Source organism: Chinchilla lanigera, unplaced genomic scaffold (assembly GCF_000276665.1).
Source record: "Chinchilla lanigera isolate Chin_1 unplaced genomic scaffold, ChiLan1.0 scaffold00006, whole genome shotgun sequence".
NCBI lineage: Eukaryota > Metazoa > Chordata > Mammalia > Rodentia > Chinchillidae > Chinchilla > Chinchilla lanigera.
In genome coordinates this window covers 36,477,623-36,490,052 of record NW_004955407.1, presented here as the reverse complement: position 1 = coordinate 36,490,052, position 12,430 = coordinate 36,477,623, and the positions used below count along the sequence as shown (strand labels likewise).

The 12,430-nt window shown below is 40.5% G+C and overlaps 1 protein-coding gene across 4 annotated transcripts in view; it reads right to left on the bottom strand.

The window, feature by feature from the left end:
- The window catches only part of Dyrk1a (dual-specificity tyrosine-(Y)-phosphorylation regulated kinase 1A), a gene marked incomplete at its 3' end in the record, with an annotated part of 132,313 nt that overhangs the window by 98,888 nt on the left and 20,995 nt on the right, over nucleotides 1-12,430 (bottom strand). The window contains 3 exon segments of one of the 4 annotated variants that reach the window (XM_005375747.2): nucleotides 6,415-6,524; nucleotides 7,771-7,837; nucleotides 9,736-9,819. 4 annotated transcript variants of the gene reach the window in all.

The following is a 12,430-nucleotide window of genomic DNA, read 5'->3' as shown; positions in this document are numbered from 1 at the left end:
TTCCCCTCCGAAGCAGTTCTGAAGTCCTGTCTGCGTTGCTCAGTAGTGACTGTCTCAAGGTCTGGAATTGACTCAAATCATTTCCTTTTCATGATCATTTTGAAAGCTTGTTTGGAGATTCTAGCTTAAATTTGTGTGTCAACCTGACTGGCCCATGGAGGACCGACACATCTGGCCAAGCATTCTGGGAGTATTTGTGTTCTGGGAACACTCAGCTTCCATAACATGAGCCAATTAATTCCTTACCATGAACCCACACATATCACACCTCCTTAACATTCCTTTCCCCTCTTCAGGACTAAACTCAGGCAAGATCCGTATGAACACCCACTTTGGAAGCCAAGCCCAACCATATTAGGGAGGGCCCAGAGACTACCTTGAGTTTTTCACAGATTTTGACTCATGAAGTATAAAACCAGGCCTAATGACAGCACGGTGATATACACCTATAATCTCAGCACTTGGATTGCTGAGGCAGGAGGATGGCTGTGAGTTCCAGACCAGCTTGGGCTACACAGTGAGTTCAAGGCCAGCCTGAACTGCAGAATGAGATCCTGTCTCACAAAAACAAAACAAAACAAAACAAAACAAAACAAAACCAGGCCTATACAAAAATCAAAGACCAAAGAGACTTCTAGAACAAAAACTAACACTCTTAGAAGGGGGGGAGGTATAGATACACACACTCCCTTATATAGAGTATAAAAAATTAGTAGGCAAGCAAAGAAAGAAAAAAACTGATTCAGTCAACCCCAGTATGGATATTAGATTTAGCTGAACAAAAGACTTTTAAATCAGTTATTGTACAAGCAAAGAAACTGTGTTCAAAATCTTAGAGGAACATATGATCCGTACTATGTGAACAGACAGGGTACCTTAGCAGAAAAACGAAAACCACAGAAAAAGGGGGAAAACTCCTCTAAAACTGTAAAATGTAACACCAAAATGAAAAATGGACTAGATAAATTGATTTGCATACTGAAGACAGAAACAGTATCAGCAAACTTGAAAACACATCAGCAGAAATTACACAATCTAAAGAAGGGGGAGAGGGGCTGGGGATTTAGCTCAGCGGCACAGCACCTGCCTGGCAAGTGCAAGGTCATGAGTTCGATTCCCGGTACCGGAAAAAAAGCAAAAAAAAAAAAAAAAAAAAAAAAAGAAGAAGGGGGAGAAAGTAAGAAGAGACCTGTAGCAGGGAAACGAATTTTCTAGCACATGTGTACATGAAATCAAAGAAAAAGTAGCAAAGGGGTAGAAAAATATTTATACAATCCGCACCAGGCATACCATAGACAGTTTACAACTAAGGATATATAGGAAATCTAGAAAGCTGCCAGAGAGAAAAAAGGAACTATATACCCAGGGAAATACGCACAGTAACTATCAGTGACATCACACCACAAACAACAAAGCCAGAGAACAGTGGGCACCACACTAGAGTGACTGAAAAACAACAGCAGCAACAACTACAACAACAATCAGTCCAGAACCCTTCACCTGGTGAAAAGTACCCACAAACACAATGTTGAAACAAAGACACTTGCAGATACGAAATTTTTAAAAGAAACTGAGAGAAGTGTATGCCAACAGACCTACACTACAAGAGGTACTAAAGAGGAGGGTACAGGAGTGGGGAAGAACAAGTTACGTCACGTTCATGTACAGGTACAAGTTCTCTAGGGTGGATGTGATTGTTATGTGTATCTAAAATGTACCAATAAAATCTAATTTTAAAAAATCCCCAGTACTTTAAAAAAAAGTACTGAAGAATCTTCTTCAGACAGAAGGGAATTCAAATCTGCACAGGGAGATAAAGACAACCAGAAACTGTAAATGAGTGCAAAAATGATCATAAATGACTTTTTTTCCTGTATTAATTTCATTAAAAGACAACTGACAGTGTAAAACAAAAATAAAATTTCTTTAAAACACATGAACGCAAAAGTAAAAGACTCTAAGCTGGAGTTTATAATGTGTAAGAGGGAGTAAAGCACATGGCAACCCATGCACAAAGGGAGAAAACAGACTCAACCTTGCTCACAGTCATCACACCTCAGTAGTGGGTAATGGGAAGTGTAAAATATCAACTGGGAAGTGGGACTCTAAATATGTGAAAACAGCTGGGCGTGGTGGCGAACACCTACAATCCCAGCACTCAGGAGGCTGAGGCAGGAGACCATTGTGAGTTCAAAATTAGCCTGGGGTGCTGGGGATTTAGCTCAGTGGCACAGCACCTGTCCAGCAAGTGCAAGGTCGTGAGTTTGATTCCCGGTACCGGAAGAAAAACAAACAAAAAAAGCAAAAACCAGCCTGGGCTACAAAGTGAGCTCAAGGCCAGCCTGAACTGCATAGTGAGACCCTGCCTCAAAAAAAGACAAAATTAATTAAATAAACAAACAAAAATAAATATTTGAAAACAAATGTGTATATTCCTCAAAACACAGAACACCTTCAAAAGTTCAGGCAAAGAGTTTATACACAATAAGTGAAAAACACAAAAGAAACCCTCCCTTACAAAAGGGATTCTACAGATAAACTTCAGACTCAAGAAAGTAGAAATGACAACTACATGAGAAGCTCTTCTAAATATGTTGCTTTGAATACTTAGAGAAATAAACATATCCTATTTGTGTTCATGCCTACAAAACCCTTCCCTGGCACCTTCTAGTCTAAGTCTTCACATCTTTTTAACACCACCAAGTATATGCATTTATGTTATTCAAAATGAGCTATTAGATCAGCCCAAAATCAGCAACCTAAAACATAACATAAAAAATAGTCCAACTATGCCAACATATTTTCACCTATGATGCAACTATGCACACATCTCTAGAAAAATGTGATCATAATATGTTGTTTAACTCTTCTACCATAATCTTTTCCTTCTAAGTCATTATAATTCCTAGGTTTCTAAAATAAGTTCCAAAATGGGGCACAGCGGCACAAGCCTATAATCCCAGCACTCCAAATGCTAAGAAAGATCACTGAGAGCTCAAGGCTAGCTAAGCTACATAGTGAATTCAAGGCCAGCCTGAACAACAGACCAAGGCTCTGTCTCAAAAAACCAAAACAATAAAATAAGCTCCAATAATTTATATCTGTGCCCTAAATTTAGATTTTGGTGTTTGATGAAAATTAGGACTGTCGGCCAGGGGTATAGTATAGCTTAGTGGTACAGCACCTGCCTGGCAAGCACAAAGTCCTGAGTTCAAATCCTCCACCACCAAAATAAATTAAATAATTTTTTTGAAAAATTAGCACTGTCAGCTTAAGCTACATCTAGAAGAACGGCAACTTCCATTATTTAGAGAAAAGTAGCTCAAATCTATTGTTACAAATAGTATGTAAGGTGACAGAATTTGGGGAGCTACCTTCCAATTTGGATAACACTGCAAAAGTATAAAATAGATTAGCAACTCTTACTATAACTGGGAACTACAGTTACATACAAGTTATTATTTCAAAAGCAACCTTCTTGGTCTTCCAAATAATTTACAGGAGTACATAATAAACTAAAAAATGTCCTCCCAAAAGATATCCACAGTTTAACTCTCTGGAACTTATTTGGAAAATGGTTCTTAGTACATGTGATTAAGCTCAGTATCTTTAGATGAGGTAATTATCTTGTATTAATAATTCACAGTGTACACTAAATGCCAACACAAGGGACCTTATATGAGTGAGAGACCTGATACAGATGCCAGACATGGCAACACAACCACGGAGGAAAGCACTGGAGTGACAATGCCCAAGTGCAGGACTGCTGGTGACCACCCACAGCTGGACAAGTCGCACAACAGACTGTCGCTTGTGCCTCCCTACGGATAAGAGGCCCTGACCCTGCAGACTCCACAATTCAGGGTCAATGCTACTGATTTTGAACTACTAGCCTCTGGAGTATTGAGAACAAATTTCTGATGTTTTTAAGTCTATGAGTTCATGGTAATTTGTTACAGTAGCTACAGGAAACTAATGTAAGAAAGTTAATAAAAACACTTTCAAATTGTCTTAAAGTATATCCATCCTTCTGTCACCTATGAAAAATGTTCCAGTTTGTATTCTCATTCTTAGATGATTCATATTCCTAAATGGAAAACTGTGCTTAATGTCAGTATCTCATTTGGAATGATTTGCAATCTTACTACTTTTTGTTGAGTCCCTTCAAGCTTTTAAACGACAGTACTAGTGAAAGACTCATAAAATCTCTGCCTCTGTCATGCTCCGTAAAACCTAACACTGAGCTACTCAAACAATCTCATTCAAGAAAGTTTTCACATATTCTATTGTGATCAGCAAATGTTAAAATCCCAAACCAAGACTGTCAACAATGTAAAAGCACAAACTGTACTTGTCTTTTCTTTTACTACTTCATCCCTAACATCTGGTGTAATATTTGTCAAATAAATCAACCTTTGTATTTCCTATAAGGATCCCTTACTACCAAATGCTGCAGGGTTTCCACACTGCTCTTCCCCAGCCTATACCCTCCAGCTTGATCATGAACCTACAGATCTCTATTCCAAATGTCACAATGGGTTAGCTGTAATAGCAATGCTTGTCAAAACCAAGCCAAACCTAACATGCTGAGAAGGGAGGAAGACTCTGTTGAGGTTCAGAAAGCAGTTTCACCAGGCAAAGTTTCTTAATTTAAGTATTTACATATAATCTAGATTTGGGCCCACCATGAGCAACAGCTCCCAGGTTTGAGAAATCCCATGTTCTTTCCACTAAAGGATAATGCCTCATTCAAATCACAAGGCTGCTGGGGTTAATTAAAGTGACAGGCATAAAGTACCTAGCACACCATTTGCATAACCAGTTTTAGTTTGCTTTCCATCACTTCTGGGAAGGAGAGGTAACCTAAATCTATGCAAGTTTTTCCATCATTTTACTAGCCTACCAGGTGCTGGCAAGGGCCCTACAGAAAGTTCTCTTACTCCCTGGGAGGTAAAAAGAAAAGAAAGGGAGTCTCCTATCTCAAGCTGTGCTCTTCACAAAAGGATCACCTCACACTGCCTCTTCTCTCTCCAAACTTGCACATCATATTTAGAACCTGGCTTATTCTAGGATTCATTCTTAAAAAGAAATCAATTGTTAGAACACTCTCATGACTTCTCTGTAAAGTGTTCTCTTCTCTACCAGACTATAACTTCCTTCTGGGCAGACTTATTCAGCTTGGTCTGCACAAAACACAAAGCCCAGGGTCTTCCACGTGGATTAACTGAAAATGTACTTCATAGAAGGCATCAAGTTGACACCTGCTGTCTTTCAAATCATGTAGGGGAAACCCACTTTCTGGGCCCCCTTCTGTCCCTCCCAGACAGAAGCTCTCTTTCTCTCAACAAATTCTTCCTACTCTTAACCACCCTTGTTCCCAAAATTCATTCCTCAATTTTAGACAACATGAACTGGGATTTTGACATCTAGCAGGTTAGGAGTTTCATTCCCATATATCATTTGCAGGTCTTCCACCGAGATAATTGGTCAGAAGTAAGAGTTTGCTTTTGTTTCACAGAACCCAGATTGTGAATCACTTAATCAAAAATTTTATGATGTTATGTCTTTGCCCATTGCTTATAATTGGTCATGGTTTGTCTCATATAATTTTATTAAAATGATGACAAATTTAAGTCAAAAACATGGTAAAGTTATAAGGTTTTAATGCTTCTTTAAATGGGACATTTTTTATTCCTGTTTTGTATATGTTGCCTGTGGACTTAGTTGCTGAACTTACTAGCGTCCCTTCTTTTACCTGTTTGCCTTGGTTGACTGCTGTGGTTTATAATCTTAGACAGCAGCACTAGGGAAACAATATTATACCATCCCCTGATGGGCTTTGATATAATATGCTATAAAATGGCCTTGCTATGGAATCTAGCTCATACTTAGAAAATATACATGCTTATATAATAAAACATGAAACTCCTTCCACCTAGCATTAGAAGAGGCTAACATCAAAAGACGCTAGGTTGGTGGCCATTCTTAAGATCTGGAGGACTCATTTCACTGGGACAGACTGACTCTGATCGTCTTCTACACTCTAGAGAAAATGTCAAGCCTATTCTGCTTCAGTTGCCTTTCTGGTCTAACTGTCCACTGGTAGGAGGCAATCTTAGCTCTTGAGATTCCCCATTCTCATGTTTCCAGGCTGAGAAAGACAATTCAGGGGCAAATTGTCTCTATAACTCACTGTGGGCGTGAGAGGAGACTTCCTTTCCCTGGCCTTATTTCTAATCTTTTCCTGCCATGTTGTACTTTCTTTTCTGGAGGCATGTAAGATTAGAGAGAAAAGAACTCTAAACTGTCCCAACGTTTTCCTCTTACCCAATAACTAAATGAAGCCCATAGAAAATGAATGTTTGCTAACACCAAAGACAGGTAAGTCATCTTGGATGAGGGATGCATACATACCCCGTCTCTGGGTCAGCTGAGACATCAGAATTTTGCCCGTCCAGGAGAACACACATAAAAGCCATGTCCTGGCTTAGTGTTCTGGGCAAGTCTCCCTCGGGAGGCTGCACCTGAGACACAGTAGAAAAAATGGAGTTCTGGGTAAAAACCAGAAAGAGCTATTTCCAAAGCACCACACTTACGGGATCAAAACACATTTAGCCTAAGAGGGGATCTCCAACCTTTCCTCTTCCCCTCCTAGGTCTAGTTATCATTTATACGTATAGTACAAAATACTTTGATAATAAGTTGTGGACTTTGAAACCCTTACTGTAAACTTACAAAGCACTAGGTAATGACCTTGCTCAGGCTTTTACCTATCCCTTACAAAACTTTGACAAACAATAGTTACTCTGCCAGCTAATTAAACACTCTTAGAGCAGCTGCCAGTCTTAAAGCAGAGGACAGATTTCCCCAGCACCTTTTGGTCAATCTCCACTGAAGCCAATGGCCACTGGAATGTTGACCAAACAGACAGCTGGATTCCTTTCTGGAAACCAATCTCTGGTTTCATGGACCAACAGAAACAGAGCAACAGGAGGGTCACGGCCAGGGCTGCTCTCTGGCAGATACCCAAAGGTTCCTCGGTGGAAACTGGCTCCCAAACACAGAAAAATCTCCACTCACCTATCATATTTTTCTCTCTTTACTATTAAGTCAAACCATGTAAAAATAAAACTACAAATAATTTGGTTTGTCATGCTCTTTGGCAGTTACAATGGGCAATTAATATCTTGAGTTTCTGCTAAATTATGCAAAATCAAAAAGTCTGTATTTCTACCAGTTGCTTCTCAAATTATTTCTCAATGGGAGTAATAGTTATTTACTTTTTATGTCTAGTGTACAAATCAGCACAAAACTTGGCACAGACTTGACTTATAATATCACCTAACATTTTTATAGTACTTTTACTTTATCAATTTCAAAATACAACACTTCATGGTCTCCAAAACCTGTAGCCAGGCAGGTATAATTATGCACTTTCACATATGAGGTAACTGAGGCATCAAGTATCTATCTAAGGAAGTGGTTCCTATACTACTGACAGCTGCATCAGAATCACCCTGAGGGGCTTGTTAAAAATTCAGATTCACAGACATAACCATCAAAATCTCTAGAGTGTAGGGCTTAACCTACATGTCGAACAAGGACCCCAGGCAATTCTGACACATGGCCAAATTTGGGGATTTATAAGAATCCAGAGCCCTAGAAGCTTGGTAATATTTAAGAAAGAACTTTACTTAACTAGTGCATGGGAGAAAAAAAAACAGGATTAACCCTCTGAAAAAGAGACATAGCTTATGACTAAGCACATACCTAAATGTACCAAAGAATACACTGAGGATAGCCAAGTTATAATTGTGACTCTTCACCTGGCTTGCACCTTAAGGAGACAAAGGCATAATCAGTTAGGGCTGGTTAGTTTTATGTTTCTCATTAATTTTAAAACTTGTCTTTCAATATATTATCCTCACATTTTTACCTATCACTTGCCAAAATAATTTACTATCCCTTTGTACCAACTCTATAATTTGCTAAGCAACTGTTAAGCAAAAAGTTTTGCTCAAAAGTGTACTGGGAAACTATATACTTGTGGCGGAGGCACTATTTATCTTCTTCCACAAAACAGTAGTCAAGGACACTACTGCCCAACTAAGTTGAACTTGCCCAACTCCCTTGCAACTGGGCAAGGCCATGGCCATGTGAGTTCTCAGGGACAAAATGCAAAAAGTGCCACTTGTGGGTCTCAGGACCCTAAGTGAACACTGCTCTGTCTCTTCACTTTCCTGTATAACAGTGTAAGGGCAACAGACAAGGACCAAACCCCAGGGCACAGTGGAGGACTAAGACCGGGAAAAAGTATCTCTTCAAAGGACCAAGCGAGGTAACCACCAACAACAACCTGGGCACTTCCCCTGAGACAACAGATACTCTTGGAACCACCAAATCTATCACAGCAGCTTGTTTGCCTTAATACACTACCATTTCCATGCTGAGTGGAACTAATTCCCACAACTGTGTCACGCATGTCTAGTGTGGTCACAAAACTAGATATATCTAAAGAGCACTCCAAGCTGGGCATGGTAGTGCACGCCTGTAATCCCAGCACTCAGGAGGCTGAGGCAGGAGGATCATTGAGAGCTGAGGCCAGCCTGAACTGCATAGTGAGACCCTGTCTCAAAAGACAAAAAAAGAGCACTCAAAAAAAATACATATATATATTTATACACACACACACACACACACACACACACACACACCCCTACCAGCATGCAACATGGCACACGCCTGTTAATCCCTGTCCCACTGGGGCAAGAGCATCGCACTAAATTTGAGGCCAGCCTGTACTATACAGTGAGATCTTGTCCAAAAAAAAAAAAGAATTATCTACCAAAATTCTTTTAAGTTTATGCACAGGACACTGAAGTCCAGGGAGGCTGTACAACATGGCAGCAGGAAGAACACTGGACTACAGGCACCTTAACTTTTAAGTTCGCCTTTCTCTTCAGTGTGATGCTACAAACTAGACTCCTGAAATTGTAGAGAGAGAATTACGTTATCAAAATGTAACCTTTGAATCTCATTCACTAACTCAACAAATAATGTGCTCCAGCGTCTATCGGTCGCCAAGCAATGCATTTTCAGGTACATGGAGACATTCAGAGGCCTTCAGTTTCTGGCTATCCTTACTACATCTGAACTCTGCTAAGCCTGAACAACAGACACAGAAAACCTATAAATACAAAGAACCTGACACTACCTCAGAAGGTGTAAAAACTAAATCACAATTTGGGAGTTTTCTTTAAGGAAGGTAATATGTCAGAAACCCCTCTTCTACTTCTCCCCTTCAATAACTCCAACTATCAAAAAGTATTTTCATTTGTATCCCACAAAAAGCAAAGAAAGAAAGCAGCAAACTCAGGTAATTACTCCTCCTTCCTAAAGGGCCAGGGCACTGAGGCCCCTCTCCCATCCCTTCCCACTGGCCCGCACACAGAGGAGAAAGATACATGGGACACACGACTCCCAGGAGAGACAGGTGGCACAAGTCTCTGAGGAAATACTTCCTGTTTCCTGTGGCACACGAGGGACCTTGGCTGGCTGCATTAACAAACTGCAGAATCTTTTATTAAAAACAAATGGTTTCCAACACCACCCATTCAAAGTCCCATACAGTAAATGCTTTCACCCCTCTAGAATTTTTAAAAAGGAAAAACCATTTAATATAAGTAAAATCTTAGTGAAACTGAAAACTATCAAAATCACAAACTAAAGTCTCACAGGCTGGAGGGAGGTGGCACAGGTGGTATGCAGCAGGTACAATGTCGGAATAACTCTTACAGGACGTATTTCTCAACCTTTTTTTCCTTCATCTCAGAAGAAAGACATAGGGGCTGGGGATTTAGCTCAGCGGCAAAAGCGCCTGCCTGGCAAGCGCAAGGTCATGAGTTCAGTTCCCGGTACCGGAGAAAAACCAAAAAAAAAAAAAAGAAGAAGAAGAAAGACATAGTTAATTTTATAAATTAACTTAACAGTCTCCTTAGAGAAATTAGGTCATAAGGAATAAAATTTTGTCAGGTAGGGCAGAATCTTGGAGGGCCACAAACCATTATAATACTTAACATTTTTCTATTCCCATTCCCAAGAATTTCTGCTCCCCTGGGAAGTAATATCATCCTCCTTGAGAATAGATGTTGTGGGGTCTAAAAATAAAACTCCCAAACTTACCACCAAAACTTCTATTAAGACACTTGGATATCTTTAAATGAGAATCTGCATTTCTTAGTAAGTTTTACAGAGGTACCTGATGAATAGGTCTATGAGTCACAATATTCCCCAAAACTTTACATGCACCAAACCCTAGTCAGACAGCATGACCACTCTCAGGCTGGAATCGGAGTGACATCACTAAAGAAGTCAAAGCCCACACCAGCCTGGGCTGCGATGGAGAAGTCTCCTGGGGCAGTCAGGACTATGGGGAGGCTCTGGGCTGTACTGAGTCCTACAGCAAAGCCAAGACTGTCTCTCCTTCCCCTGCACAAAGGACAAGCAGGTTATTGCAGAAACTTCTGAGATGTTGTAGGGACTGTAGTATGTCCCAAGCAGAGGTTTATATCGTTTATCTCACAGAAGTACATATGCAGGGTTTTATCTCAGATTTTGGTTCTTTAACCCAGGTACAACTAACTAGGAGCTGAATATCTCATAAAGTACTCATTATCCCCTCTTGCCATTCCCAAATCTGTTCATGAACCCTATCAAAATACAAATACAGTTTAAATTAATAGGAAAAATTATATTAGTATTAACATCTACTTCAAAGTGTTACAGTAAAAAGGCAATTACATCACCACATTATAAAATGAACTGGCCATTAAAAATCACGAGGTCACCTTTTTTCCATTTTCTCCTTCAGGAAGACACTGGGTTTGTGCAGTGGGAATGTTCTTCGGTGGCCCTAAGAAGCTGCCCTTGCCGTGTCCCCACCTTGTATGGGCCCCACTCCTTAAACGGGGGCTGGCCTGTGACTTGCTTTTGGCCTACAGACTTTAGTAAAAGTTACACTGTGCCAGTTCCAGGAATGAGCCTGGAGAAAGTCTGGTGGCTTCGATTTTTGGCACCTCTGGAAACAAGTCACCAGGTAAGAAGTCCCTCTCCCTACCAGCAGCTGTGAGAAAGCCCAAGGGTGCAAGGTGAAGCGCCGCAGTGGATGGCGCCCAGGACACCACCCATGTGAGGAAACAGAGCCCTGTGTGAGGACCTGAGCGGTCTCCGAATGGCCAGCGGCAGCAGACGCTGTCAGGAGTGGAGACAAGCTCTGCCCAACCAGAGCACTGCAGCCAAGAAATGAATGTGCTGCTTTCGGCCAGCTGAGTATTGCTAGGTTTGTTAAGCAACAGCAGCTAACCTCAACATTTTGTATGCCCACAAATATGAGGGAGAAATTACAATGTACCTGTTTGCACAGTATTTTAAAGCAAACATTCTGCCTCTTCTAAAATAATCTGCCTTCTTGAATTTGAAGAGAGGCTGGTAAATTCTAACATCTTACATTTTATCAGTATACTTCATTAAGCAACTCAGAAGTCCATCCAGATGGTTAATATTGCAGAGAAAGAAGGGGTTCACACTTTCTTCTCCAGCCTAGAGATCCATGACAACAAAGCTTTATTACACTTGCATAAAAATTTTCCCATAATATGGCCAGGTGTGGTGGCACACACCTGTAATCTCAGCACCCGGGAGGCTGAAGCAGGAGGATCATTGAGTGTTCGAGACCAGCCTGGGCTACAAAGTGAGCTCAAGGCTAGCCTGAACTGCATAGCAAGACCCTGTCTCAAAAAGGACAAAAAAAAAATTTTTTTTCCCATAATGACCTCTGATAATATGTTCTCCCAACGAAAAATACATAGTGGAGTTATTGTTTTTGTTTTCTGAGACAGGGTCTCACTATGTAACCCAGGCTGGCCTTGAGCTTACAGCGATCCTCCTACCTCAGCCTCCCGAGCACTGGGATTACAGGTATGTGTGCCACTACCCTGGCCTAAAGTGGATCTTATGAAACTCATTTCTACCTTTATATACAAACAATAATAAGTAAGGGAATACACTGCCACCTGTTAGTAAATTACAATCACTGATGACCTCTATTAACAACTTCATACTAAAAACATGTATTACACTACGCGCCAGGCAACCAGGATGCCACAAAGACAGTCCCTACCCAAAGCACTTTCTGCTTTACTCCTTTACCCATCTCTCCTATCTGAAACACCTGTGTGCCACAGAAGAGGCACACAGACATTTGTTACAACTAATCATCTATAGCTATGTAACTTTGGGCAATTTATACAACGCCATTTAAGAAAGATGAATAATAGCTTACAATGTCACTCTGATGATGAGATAATACAACAGCTGGAAAATGATGAAAGGCACTATGCGCCAAGTGTCTACTATATGCCAGGCTATACAG